Consider the following 13,407-nt stretch of genomic DNA (forward strand, 5'->3'; position numbering starts at 1 on the left):
CAGCTAGTCCGCCGGGACCCTTTCGAACACCTCGTGTGCATAGGAGGTGAGTTAGAGCACCACAAAGCTCTCTCCTCGCCAGCCACGAAAAACAGAGCACTGAGAGTGCTCTGCTCGCGGGCGTATATATAGGCAATTAATTGGTCCCGGTTCGTGGCTTGAACCGGGACTAAAGGGAAGCCTTTGGTCCCGGTTCAGGCCACCAACTGGGACCAATGGTGGTGGGCCAGGACCAAGGCACATTGGTTCCGGTTCGTCCCACCAACCGGGACCAAGAGGTCCAGACGAACCGGGACCAATGGCCCACGTGGCCCGGCTGGCCTCCGGGGCTCACGAACCGGGTCCAATGCCACCATTGGTCCCGGTTCTGGATTGAACCGGGACTAATGGGCTGACCCGGCCTGGACCAATACCCCCTTTTCTACTAGTGATTTTGCAAAGATGGTTCGGCCGAAAGCATACTTCTTCATGTTGAGATTAGTTCATGTCGGTCATGAGTCAAAAAATTACTCGTGTAATTGGCTATGGTTACGGGGTGTGATGATTTTTTTTCTGTGCAACGCACGGGCATTTTTGCTAGTAAACACCAATACATGAAAAACACAAATGATCAGATGGCCGAGTTGGTCTAAGGCGCCAGATTAAGGCTCTGGTCCGAAAGGGCGTGGGTTCAAATCCCACTCTGGTCAGTTGTTTTTGTTACTTGCTCAATCCCTTGTCTCCGACGGGCAATCTTCCATTGCCTACAAAGAAGTTCAACACAGTAAGGACCGTACAAAGGATCATGCACACACGCAGTCTCGAAAGTTAGCAAACTAACTGGCCTTGCCTTCCTCCCCAACCAAGCCCTAGCGTCCGTCCGGGGTGCGCTGCCATTTGAGGTGTGCCCGTGCCGCGCGGAAGCCCTAGTCCACGGGCACGTTCTCAGGGTCGCTGGAACGACGCCGTCGGCAGCGCCCGAGGGATACACTCAGTAGGCGTCGCGTCACCCGGGGTGGATGCCGTTCACGCCAGTTCGGCCGGCGGAGCCACTCCGGCCTCGCCGACACAACCTTTGCCAGGCAGTGGCGCGGTGTCTGCTCGCCACGAGGCCTCGGAGATAAATACTCTGCTCCAACATTCTTCAGGGGTATTTCACGAGCTCAGGCAGGGGCTTGACGCTTGAGTCCCGTAGGCCTCCCTTCTGCTATATCCCCTGTGCTGCATGGACACTAGAGATTTATCATAGTAGACGTCCTAGAACAATGTGAAGCCTTTCTTATTCCCACTCATTGGAACGACAATCAAAACATGGGTGATATAGTAAAGAAGGTACCCGCACAGTCCACAAGTCTGGAGACATTCTTTGGACCGAGGGAGTGGGTTCAGTTTGCCGCGTATGGACGTGCTACACCCCGCACTACAGTTTGGCTGTGCTCGGGGCTGGACTTTGTTGTAAACCTTTCAAAGGCTGATATGCCTCCTTAAATAATGAAATCTCCCTTTACCCCGCAAAAAAAAAAGTGGGTTCAGTCAAATTAGCCGAATCTGCTAATGCCCCTGATGTTGTAGATGGTACGGAGCCTACTTGATGAATAAATTGTAATCTTTTTTTTCTTCAAAATCCTAGGTTAGTTCGGTGTCATCTGCTTCATTTATCTTATGTTTTCATCATGTAAGTATCTCACCTATGCTGGCATGTTGCCAATGCCGGTTTGTAGCAGTCTCCACGCAAAATGTCATACTAGATGACGAGCAGCTTGTGTTTTTTCAATCATGGCAGTTAAGATCCTTGTGGCTCATGGTAATCAGGGCAACAGTGCAATTAGTGGGATATTTATGATCAAGGGATGGTTCAAGCTCGACTACCTTGACATCTCATCCTACCACGATGCGCTCCATCAAGGACTGGTGGCTCAACATGTCGGCCGCCAATATGTCGAACCGGAAGGCGATTGCCTCCCTCGCTATGCTAACATGCTGGACCATATAATGTGAGAGAAATGCAGGGGTGTTTCATCACAAGTCGACGCTTCCACCCATCTTGCCTTCAAACATATAGAGCGAGGCCAACCTTTGGGTAACCACGGGCGCAAAGTACTTGGGTCAAATCATGCCAGGAGAGTAGCGGCATTGTATTCTTTCTTTTCGCTTTTCATTGTAAAAGCAACTCTAAACTCCTTAATTAATGGATGAGGCAAATCTTTTGCCCCCGTTTCAAAAAAAAAAAGCTCACAGTCATTTTTTGTTGCATGAAACGAGCACACAATTTCCATTTCAATGACCAGAGACCAAAAGAACTTTAAATATAACATAAGAAAACTGATAAAAGATTGACATGGAGTTTGTACCATGTGCGCAGACTGGTGGTTCTGAAACCAAGATGTGCAAAAGTTCAACAATTGTTAAATCAGGGAAGCAACCAATTAACATCAAAGGTGCGGTTATTTTTTGATGGATAAATCACCCAGTTATATATAAGTAGGCAGATGAGAGGCAAAAGTAGAATGAGCAAACTGATTGCCTTTCATGTTAATATCGTTTCTTTTCTCAACTTCAAATTAACCATATCTATACTAATTTACACAATAACTAACATGCATAGAGAAAAAAAAATAGTGAGATTGCCAAGTTGGAAGTCACCGTCTCACTGATCCTGAGCCATCCACGGCCCACCTCAACACCGTGAGCTATCCTTCTGGTTCACAGTTTTTGCTCGACGCCTGCCAGATCTAGCTGTGTGAAGTTTATCATCATTTGCATTACCTGCAAGGTGCACACACACAATGTCGGAGCTTCATGGGGGCAAAGGGGGCCATTGCCCCCCTACTCTAGATGTTCTCTTATATGTTCTACCTAATTTAATTTTGTAGGACCAACTCAATTTGCAGAATGTATGTTTAACATGTTCATGTACAATCGTTCTGAATGAAATTGCAAATTAACCGACATTTTCTTTATTGCCGCAGGCATTAAGATACCAGCAGTAGCTGCCCTTGCTTTTGTTGTTCTCACCGGAGTCTCTTGAATGTGATGGGAATTACACAGTACCCAGCAGCTACCAGAAGAGCTTGGAGGAGCTGTCTGCAGGGCTACCCAAGGCGGTGTCCTCCTCCCCAGATCTGTTTGGCCGAAAGGTTCTCTATTCCTGGGGGAGGAGGGTATATGGCCTGGGCAGGGCATGTCTCAATGATGCCTTCCAGGATGCACGGGTCGTATGCCCATCAAGGAAGAGGGTGTACATGTACTACGAACTTTGTACCCTAGCATTCGCCGACCAGGACATTCTATCTCACTCGACCTTGAACAAAGCTGCCATTAACGTCAGTGGTTCTAAGGTGCCTGCCAGTGCAGCAATGTATTCAACAAGATTGTCAATGGATTGTTCATATATTTGGGGAAGATGGTAGCAGATTCCCCTCACAGGTTTGCCACGGGGCAGAAACACTTAATCGGAGATGCTGTCACACAGTGGCGAAGCTTGATGGAGATTATTGAGGGGGGTGGGGGCGGTAAGTTATGCATGAACTCTGAGAAATCTTTGATATTCAAGCCTAGTAATTAGGGTACACTCAAGAGGTTTCTAGAGGGGGGGGGGGCATTGGCCCCTTTGCCTCCCATGAAGCTCCACCACTCCTTGCACATACAGCCTATATGCGCTTGTCGAATATTTTCCAAACATGTCAGCTTCCAACTGTACTGACTGATTAGAGGATTTGGCGGATGTACCTCTTCTTCTTGGGCATGAGCGCGAGTGGAGATCTGCAGTGATGTGCATCTACAGGTTGGAGTCACTGCCATTTTCAACATTGGCAAGGGTGGGTGAGGGAGTCCTGGATGAAGGGGTCCTCGGACGTCCGGGCTATGTGATATGAGCCGGACTAATGGGCCGTGAAGATATGAGATTAAAGACCTTTCCCCGTGTCCGGATGGGACTCTTTTGCGTGGGTGGTAAGCTTGGCGTTCGGATCATGCACCTTCCTTTCTCTGTAAACAAACTCTGTACAACCCTAGATCCTTCCGGTGTCTATATAAACCGGAGGGTTTAGTCCGTAGGGCAATCATAATCATACAGGCTAGACATTTAGGGTTTAGCCATTGCCATCTCGAGGTAGATCAATTCTTATAACCTCTATACTCATCAAAGTCAATCAAGCAGGAAGTAGAGTATTACCTCCATTAAGAGGGCCCGAACCTGGGTAAATATCGTGTCCCTTACCTCATGTTACCTTCGATCCTCAGACGCACAATTCGGGACCCCCTACCCGAGATCTGCCGGTTTTGACACCGACAGTGGGTTACCCACCCCCCACAGGAAAAAAGTGAGTTGGTCACAATATATATAACAGACTATTCCTTTTTTGTTATATACTCTCTCCGTCCGGAATTAGTTGACACTCAAACAGATGTATCTAGACGTATTTTAGTGCTAGATACATCCGGTTGAGTGTCAACTAATTCTGGGGAGAGGAAGTATAACTTTTCTTTGACTAATGGGTGAATTATATATGTAGGAAAGAAGCGAGGTCTGGATTGTGGTGAGTAGTGTTGAGGGTGCATTGATAATATTATGGTTCTACTTACCGTACGTGGTGAAGACCGCCGGTATGGCTTCTTCTGCCCCCTCCTTTGTAGATTTGTGGAATGGCAGGAACATGCATAATGTTTGCGGAATTAAGAGCATGTCTAGCCGCGTCCCCAACGCGCCCCCCTCCCCCAGGCGATTTTTTTCATGCCGGTGCCGAAAAAACAGTCCAGTCGCGCCCCAGGAGTCCGTTTTTCGCCGGCTTGGGCCGAAATTAGCGCCGGCAGATCTAGGCCGAACTCGATGCGCTGGGGGGCGCCGGGGTGAGCGATTTTGGCGGCAAAGAGCCGCAGGCCCACCGAGTGAGCGACACGCGCCTCGTCGTCCTCGAAACGCCTCGATTTCCCGCATGGAATCAATGGCAAGGCTGCCGCCGGTCAGCCTTGCCATTGATTCCTCGTCACGGGCGGCACGTCATGGACGGCGCAGCGACGCCTCCCTCCCACCACACGTACACACGTCGCGGGCCTATAAAACAAGTGCCTCCCCCACGCCTCTGGCCACACCAGCCCACAGCCGCCTGCCGCCGAGCTCTGCCTCTCTCCCTGTGCGCAGCCGCCCGCCGACGTTTCTTCTCTTCCCTTTCTCCCAAGCCGCTGACAACCACGCGTTGTGGGCGGCGTACTTCCAGCACTGCCAGGCGCAGAGGCTGGCGTCCACCAACGGGGCGCCGGTGGTGGGGGTGTCAAGAACAGCGAAGGGCACCACCTATGGTGGGGCGCCCCCGGCCGCACGCTCCACGACGTGTTGGAGTACCTCGAGGGCGGCAATGACCTGCCGCTGGCATACCCTGCCGCGGTGGCCGCCTCAGTCCCCCGCCGGAGTGCCGGGCAATGGATGCCCGGGAGGTTCGACTCCTCCTCTCACTCCGACTCCCTCTCCTCTTCCCATTCTTCCGGCTCGCCGGCGGTGTTCGGTGTCAAGGCCGAGCCCGCAGCGGAGACGCCGCTTGGCCGGCGCACCCGCAGCGCCGACATCGTCATCAATGAGGGCGGCCAGCGCGCCTCCTCCTTGGCTCCTCCGCGCTACGTCAAACCGAAGATGGAGCCAGGGCTCGCCGCCATGAAAATGGAGCCGAGGCTCGCCGTCGTGAAGACAGAGCTCGGGATCGCAGGCGGGGAGCTCGACGACGCGGCGGCCTTGAAATGGGCGTGCGATGACTGGGCGCGCATGGAGATGGAGCGCCAGTGCCGCGCCTACGAGCAGTTCGAAGTTCGGCGCCGGGCCCGCGACGAGGGAGGCATCGTCGTCCTCGACGACAGCGACGACGACGCGCCGCTGCCGCCAACTATCCGCCAAGGCGACGCCGGGCAGGGGTCCAGGAGGGGCGGCCACGTCAAGGAGGAGAAGGCCGCCGCCGATGACGACGAGGATGGCAGCGACGTCGGTAACTTCGCCGCGCTCAGCGACTTCTTTGGCCCTTAAATAGTTTTAGTTGCGACCTTTTTTTAAATAACTTTGCTATGTAATGTCGAACATATCGAATATATGCCCGGTTTGCCGCACTTTAGCCGAATAATTTGTCCAATTTGCCGAACTTTGCCGAATACCCCCCCCCCCTTTTTTTTAAACGTAAACGGCGTCTGGGGGGCGGCCCTGTGGTCGACGGCTGGGAACCCACTCGCCCCCTCGTTGATTTTTAGCGTCGGCTCGCCCCCAGGCGATGATTTTACACGGCCCCTAGGGGGCCAACGGCTAGAGATGCTCTAAGCCATTGGAGGTTTGCCAGGTGAGGTAGCCAAAGAGGGGGATGCGTGCAATACACATTATTAGTAGAACTAGATGATACCCTCTTGGGGTATGAATGGCCAAGAAGGCCATCGATGGAGGAATGGGGTAGCAGACATTGGCTCCATGTTGGCTGTCGAAGGGGAATGCTACGAGCAGCTGCTGCACATGCAGGAGGATCACCTCGAGGGCCTAGCTAGCCGAGAAGAGGAAGCCCGTGTATAGTGGAGAGTAGTTTGTTTGATGGGGAACTTCCTTTGTATGCCAGCGTATTTTGCTTAGATATTGATGATTCTACGCTAAATTTCTATTCGGTACCAAATGAGTCAATGCTCAATCCAACATCTATCTGTTGGTTGCACTAAGTTAAGTTCAAGTGAATTATCTAATGAAGACATGCTCAGCCTATATATGAGCGCGGAGGAACCTGTCTAGCCAGGGAGTCAGGTAAAAAAAGACAGGGAGAAGCTTGCCAGCCCAAAAGTACAACTGCAATAGACTGTAAAATCTTGGTTTGCTGGAGATGCTATAATCCCAAGCACATAGTTCCAGTCTCAAAGTTTCTCCTCGTTTGTCCTTGACTACGTTGATTGATCATGTACTACATGACGTACGGATTTGATGGGAATGCCTTGCCATAGTCAGGCCAAATGGTGCTTATATTGTCTTAACCTTGGATTTTGCATATGGCATTCCCAGTTCGTCAGTGTCGTCGTATCCAAAACATACAAGGAAAATTATATTGAAGACCTCATGATACATACCCAAATAAGCCACCAAATAGAACGGTTCCTTCCAAGTCCCAACGGCATGAAGACTGTCACCCCAGGTCCGCAGCCCGGTCTTCTCCCTGCGCCTCGGCTCGCGCGGCACCATGGTCGTGTCCTCGGCGCCAGGTAGTGCTTCACGGAACACGACGTGACCTTCACCGACTGCCCGCGGTTCCCCTTGCTGCAGCTGGTGTGCTACGGCTGCACCACGCTCCCGACGTGGCACTACGGCCTGTACTGGCGCAATCTCCACCGCGTTACCACAACTCCTCTTCACGCACCGTCTGGGCTGCCTGACTGCCGACATCGCCCGTGAGGTGCACGCAGTGGCTGTCAGGACCGGATTTTCCGGGGTATTAATTTCTCAGAAAATGGCCCTTGTGCTCACCAGCCCCAGGATTACTGTTAGCTGATGAGACACCAACTAGATACAGAAGCTCCAAGCAAAATACATAATATGTAGTACAAGACCATTCTGGCCTATGAGTACAACACAAGGTTTCTAGTGGCTGTTGGCGGAAGCGGTTTGTAGTTCATCAGCGTCTATGGGACTCCATTTCCCACAGGAACAGCTGACCTGGATAACTCCTATCTTCGCGAGGCTGCTATCACCATGGCGTAGGTTCCGGGGCTGTCATCGCAACGCTCCTCTTCATGCAAGAAATCTGGCCAAGACAATAGCCAGGGACAAGCCAGTGAGTACTTTTGAATGTACTCGCAAACATTATGAACACATGTATAACAATATGAATGATAATTATGCTCTTAAATATTTCATTATCACAACGTCAGTCAAAAAATAAAACCCATGATGCACGCAAGCAGGTTATTCATAACATGAATATGCAATAATGGAGTAGAAATAGAATGCACCGATCGGGTGTCTGAAGCGGCGCCTCGAAAGGATAATAATTTAAAGCATGCCTCAGTCGGGCGTCTGAGCGACGCTACATAAAGGGCTTATAAATAATTTAAATATCAAGCATGCCACAGTCGGGCGTTTGAGCGACACCGCATAAAGGGCTTATAAGTAATTTAAACGACAAGCATGTCATAGTCGGGCGTCTGAGCGACACCACATAAAGGGCTTATAAAAGAATAATCACAGTGAATATCCAGGAGGTAGAACCGTCCCAGGGATACTCAATAATTCAAATGATGTAAATGGCTAGTCCACAATAATAATAATCATAATCATCATATGTCACAGGTCATAATCAATGTTCTGGTTTAGCAGTTTTTCCTCGGAAGACCGACACTAAGACCGACACTTGACCCATCCCAGACTGTAGTCCTTAATCATGGACACAGCTATTCGAATAGATATAATCTCTGCAGAGGGTGTACTCTTTACCCATGAGTAACGGATTCTGTTAGTCCATCGGGACTAATTCCGTCTACGGTCTTTTAATTGAAAACACACCTGACCGCACACACCAGCCTGACTTACCGGTGTCTGGAATCACCCACGACACTCGTTAAGCAAAACTCTAAGTGGGGAGGCTACAACCTCGATTAGCATGGGATCACAAAATTTATAACATGCGCAAACTAGGGGAGCTACCCCCTCGGCTACAACCGGAAACACCCATGCCTCCAGACCAGGTGGCATGCCTACCGGATGCCGCCGGTATCTTCCACCATGGCCTCTCTGTACGGTGTGTGCTAGAAAGGGGTTGACAACTTACTGAACCGTACCCTACCTATGGCAGGGACAAGTGGTAGTACGAAACAAGTATGGGGGTTACTGGAACAAGACTCGATCTACGGCCGACTCAGGAGGTTTAAGTATTCCCTGCATGATTAGCATAACAAATATGTTTCGACCAACAGACAGAATCACCCCTCGTCATACCTCACTATGCCATCCGGACACAACCGTCTCGACGAAGACTGGAGACAAGCTCGTGTCTACCCAAGACAGAGGCTTACACGGATTCCTTCCGATAGGCATGAAAGGCATACGGGGGTGATTACTATCACAAGCATAACAAGTTCCAACAGCAAGGAACATTCATTATGCACTCATGAGTATGATCATATCATCACATAAAATAATGAATACTTCGTGTTAGGGTGGTGTTATAACCGTATCAAACAACACACAACAATATTATGCCAGGGTTCAGAATGCTTGCCTTCAAGAGAATGCAAGTGGGGTGCATTTTTTTTTGAAAGTTGCTTCCTTCTTCAAAATCCTATTTTAAGAAAATTCAAATCAACACATAGTTTCAAAACTGTAAAAACAAGTTGTTTGGAAAATTTTCAAATAAATATGAAAATAAACTAGACAAAATTTGAGAAACAACAGAAAAAGAATCAAATCATTTGGACTTATATTTAAAAAGTTATAGCCAGTCAAAGTTTAGTCAAAATTCTGTTTTTAATAAATAAATAAAAGGAACAGAAAAAGAAAAACGGTTCGGGGGAAAGCGTACTCTGGGCTTTACGCTTTCACTTATGCAAGCATGGACCGGCTCGAGGTCACTGACAGTGGGTCCCTTGGGCCCACTGGTCAGGTTTGACCAGTCGTCCGCCTCCTTTCTCCTCTGTCCGAGCGAAGGCGGGGCTTTGGCGATCACCGTCGACCAACAACGGCTCCCCGCAGGGTTCTGAGGGCGGGGATGGATCCGCTGGTCCAGGGCGGACCTCCCGGTGGTCGAACGACTGGTGGGGACGACGGGAGTCGCCGGCGGCGAGCTCTGCGGCGGACGGTGGCTTCGGGAGGATTGGGGCTTCGAGCTACGGTGGCTCCCCGTCGAAGCTGAGGGGTTGGGCGGCTCCGGACGGTCGAGGGGAAGAGAGTGGTGGCACTGGATGGACGGGGGGGGAGGGGGGGCTCTGCTTGCGACGAATGGGGCCGGAGGGTGGCGGCGGCCAAACTGGCCGGAGACGAGGAAGAAGGCCTTCCCTCCGTCGATTGCTGGTGGTGGGGGCTCTAGAGGGATGGCCTGAGGTGGCCTGGGGGTTTGGAGGAGCTCGGTGGTCCTTTTATAGGTGGTCGAGGTCGGTTCCGCGGCGGCCGGGGATAAGCTCGACGGCGAACCGCCGTTCTATTGCTGCAGGGCGACGTGGCGGTGACGGGCGCTAGCAGACAGGCTCGCGGATGAGCTCGAGCTGTTCCAGAGGGCAGCTGGCGCACACATATGGCTTGGGCGGCGCCGTCCATGGCCGGGGTTGTTGCGGCCGTCAGCTAGCCGCCATGGCCGACCTGACGGTGGCGCTGTGGGGTGCCAGGAGGTGGTCGGGGCGGCTCTGCGATGAGGGAGTAGTCGGGGCGCGCTGGCTGTGCGAGGGGAGGGCCAGAACGGGCACGGGGAGGCGGCAGCGAGACGCGGCGGCTCGGTGCGCACGCATGCAAAACGTGCGCTCTGGCCGCGCCCAGAGCACGCACGCCAGGCGTTTGGCAAAATGCCAAGGCATGCCAGGAGGCTTGGGTGGGGCTGGGGATTAACAGGTCTAGGTTATAGTCATCTAGGGGCTTAGTGGACATGCTGGTTGGGTTAGGGGATCAAGTTCACAATGCAAACTAAAAATCATGCCAAATCTGGCTATGCACACAAAGTGCTCGATAGAATGCCCTGGGCATCTAGGCATCTCTTGGGGTGGCCAAAAACTCCAGATCCTAGTCTCTTTAGGTACAAGTGATGATTGCAAGGTTGGCTGGGCGAAACCAAAAACTTGTTAGTGCAAGTTTTTGAAAAAACCAAATCTGGACAGAAATTGAAGGTTATTATTGCATGGGCCAAACATGCACCAATGGGTCCAATCTCCTAGACTTAATGGTTTTGCAGGGTGGTTTATAAGCAGGAGAAAGATCATGGGTAGTAGAGTAAAATAAAATAGAGTTGCAGTAGAAAACACCCAACTGGGCCAGAGAGCAAAACAGGATGATTTGCTCAAATTTTTCAAAGAACTCTCATGGGTTTTTGTATAAAGTTGAATTATATGCATCTACTAACATCTCCAAATTTTTACGTAATTTTTAAAGAAATATTTAAATAGGTTGCAGTGCAAACCACAAACTGATCCAGATTTGAAAACTTGAGGTAGGGCTCAAAATCCCCAAATGATTAGAAGAGGTTTTTGCATAAAAGTGATTTAGGAACCTCACATGTCATTCCCAAATTTTGGTGGAATTTTTAAATGAATATATGAAAGGGTTGTAGTGCAAAAAGAACTCTAAAACTTATGAAAAATCATTTTAAAGAAATAAAGCTAAGGAAAAATAATTGTAGAAATAATTCCACTGATATAAAGAAATGGTCTTGGGAAGATATACAAGTCCAATAATATTTTTGAAAGGTTTTCTATTTGGAGGTAAACTCCACAACTCAGATGAAAAGAGTGGTTCTGAATCAAAAGAAAATTCAGAAAATAAAGATTTAATTTACCAAGGCAAAATTTTAATTAATAAATCATGGTTAAATTTTTTGGGGTGTTACAGTGGCGCTGCCTGTCGTGCGCGGGCACCATCGCCCCTGACGGTGTCGCGTTGGTGGAGCTCAGGCGGAGCCTATGCGAGTGTCCCTTGTTGGTGCAATAAGCCATGCCCCCACGGTTGTGACCAGCGTTGGGCGCATCAGGTCCGGTTCGTGGCCGCGACAATGTCTGGGCATAGTTTGACCTTTGTATGGGCATGATCTGACTAGGGTATAGGCATAGTCTGGGGTGTGTGCTTGTAGCAGTAGTGTGTGCGTGCGCGTAGTGGTAGTAGTTGGGCTGTGAGCAGCGGCCAACCGCCAACAATTTGCTCGCATGCAGCTAGGCATGTTCGTGTGTGGGTTTCGTGGGCGCTGTGTTGCCGAGGGGCTATATATCATGATGTACTGCTCGTGTGTGTTGTGGGGAGTCGAGTTTGTGCTCGATGAGTAAAGCTGTTCGGGCGGCAGGCGTTCATGCGTCGGGAAAACTCTTTGTGTTCCTGTTCCTTTTCCCTCCTTCTTCCTCCTCGGTTCGGGCTAGAGAGAAAGAGTGCAGATAGAGACAGAGAGATAGAGCGATGAAGAGCTAGGGTTCAAGGGCTTCTACCCAACATTTGGTATCAGAGCTACAAGTTCAGGGCTGTGGCGCGCGGTGGCGTCTGCGACACTTGTGGCGGACATGGAGGTCTCGGCAGTGGCGCGCGGGGAGCGCGTGGCTTTGCCGACGCGCGGCGAGTCCACGGCGGTGTGGTGTGATGTCGTGAGCGCGACGAGCACGGAGGTTGCAGAGGACCTGCGTGGTGGCGTAGGGTTGCGATGACTCGACGTGACGACCGTGGAGGCACAGTGGCGCGATCCGGCGGGGCACGAGACTGCGGGCTGTTGTTGCGGCAGTAAGCAGTGGCTTGTGCCGGAGGCGCGCGGCGGCGTCATGGCTTAAGGGGTGATTGTTGGCGCAATAAGCCATGCCCCCACGATGGTGACCAACGTCGGGCGCACCAGGTCCGGTCCGTGGCCGCGACAATGTCTGGGCATAGTCTGACCTTTGTATGGGCATGGTCTGACTAGGGTATAGGCATAGTTTGGGGTGTCTCTGTGCACAGGCTGTGTGCATGCGTGACTGTGTGTGTCTGTTTAGCAAGATAGCCGGGGAGGTGACCGTGTCGCCGCACTGGAAATGGTCGCGTTGTTCGCGTTGGAGCGTGACACTGTGCTGGCCGGGAGTGGGGCGTGGCGAATGCAGCGGAGGAGCGATGCGTGGAGACAGAGTCCCGTGGTGGAGTTTGTGGCTCCATGCATGAGGGCGGACGACTCGGCAGGAGAACGAGTACGTGCGCGTAGAGCTCGCTGGAGTTGGTTTCGTGGGCGTTGCGTCGCCGAGGGTCTCGTGTGTATTGTGGGGAGTCGAGGTCGTGCTCGAGGAGTAAAGCCGTTCGGGCGGCAGGCGTTTGTGCGCCGGGAAAACTCGTTGTGTCCCTGTTCCTTTTCCCTCCTTCTTCCTCCTTGGTTTGGGCCAGAGATAAAGAGTGCACACAGAGAGAGAGAGAGAGAGAGAGAGAGAGATAGAGCGACGACGAGCTAGGGTTCAAGGGCGTATATCCAACATCCCTTAGCGCCTTGACGGAGACCGTCGTGCAGACACGACATCGACGACGGCCGTGATGACGCCTTGATGGGCCGAGGACACGAACATGTCGCCGGAGGCACATGAGTTCAAGAAGTCGCTGATGAGAGACGACGGCGGATTGGACAACGTCGGTGCTGCTCAACCATCTGGGCGCCCTGGCGAACGCGCAGGTTGGCTACCTCCACTGCAGAGACCCTCCGGATGTACCTGCCCGTCCCGGCGATGATCCCGCATGAGTCCTCTACGCACTGCACGGTGGCGAGCATTCATGTCACGAGCGGCACGACGCTCCTC

General features: G+C 51.5%; 1 non-coding gene across 1 annotated transcript; it reads left to right on the forward strand.

Annotated features, from left to right (window-relative positions):
- The first annotated feature begins 608 nt into the window (after nucleotides 1-608).
- On the forward strand, nucleotides 609-689 carry TRNAL-AAG (transfer RNA leucine (anticodon AAG)). The gene has a single exon. It is a non-coding gene; the product is annotated as a tRNA-Leu (tRNA).
- The last annotated feature ends 12,718 nt before the right edge of the window (nucleotides 690-13,407 follow it).

The sequence above is a fragment of the Triticum aestivum genome, chromosome 6B (assembly GCF_018294505.1).
Source record: "Triticum aestivum cultivar Chinese Spring chromosome 6B, IWGSC CS RefSeq v2.1, whole genome shotgun sequence".
NCBI classification, from domain to species: domain Eukaryota; kingdom Viridiplantae; phylum Streptophyta; class Magnoliopsida; order Poales; family Poaceae; genus Triticum; species Triticum aestivum.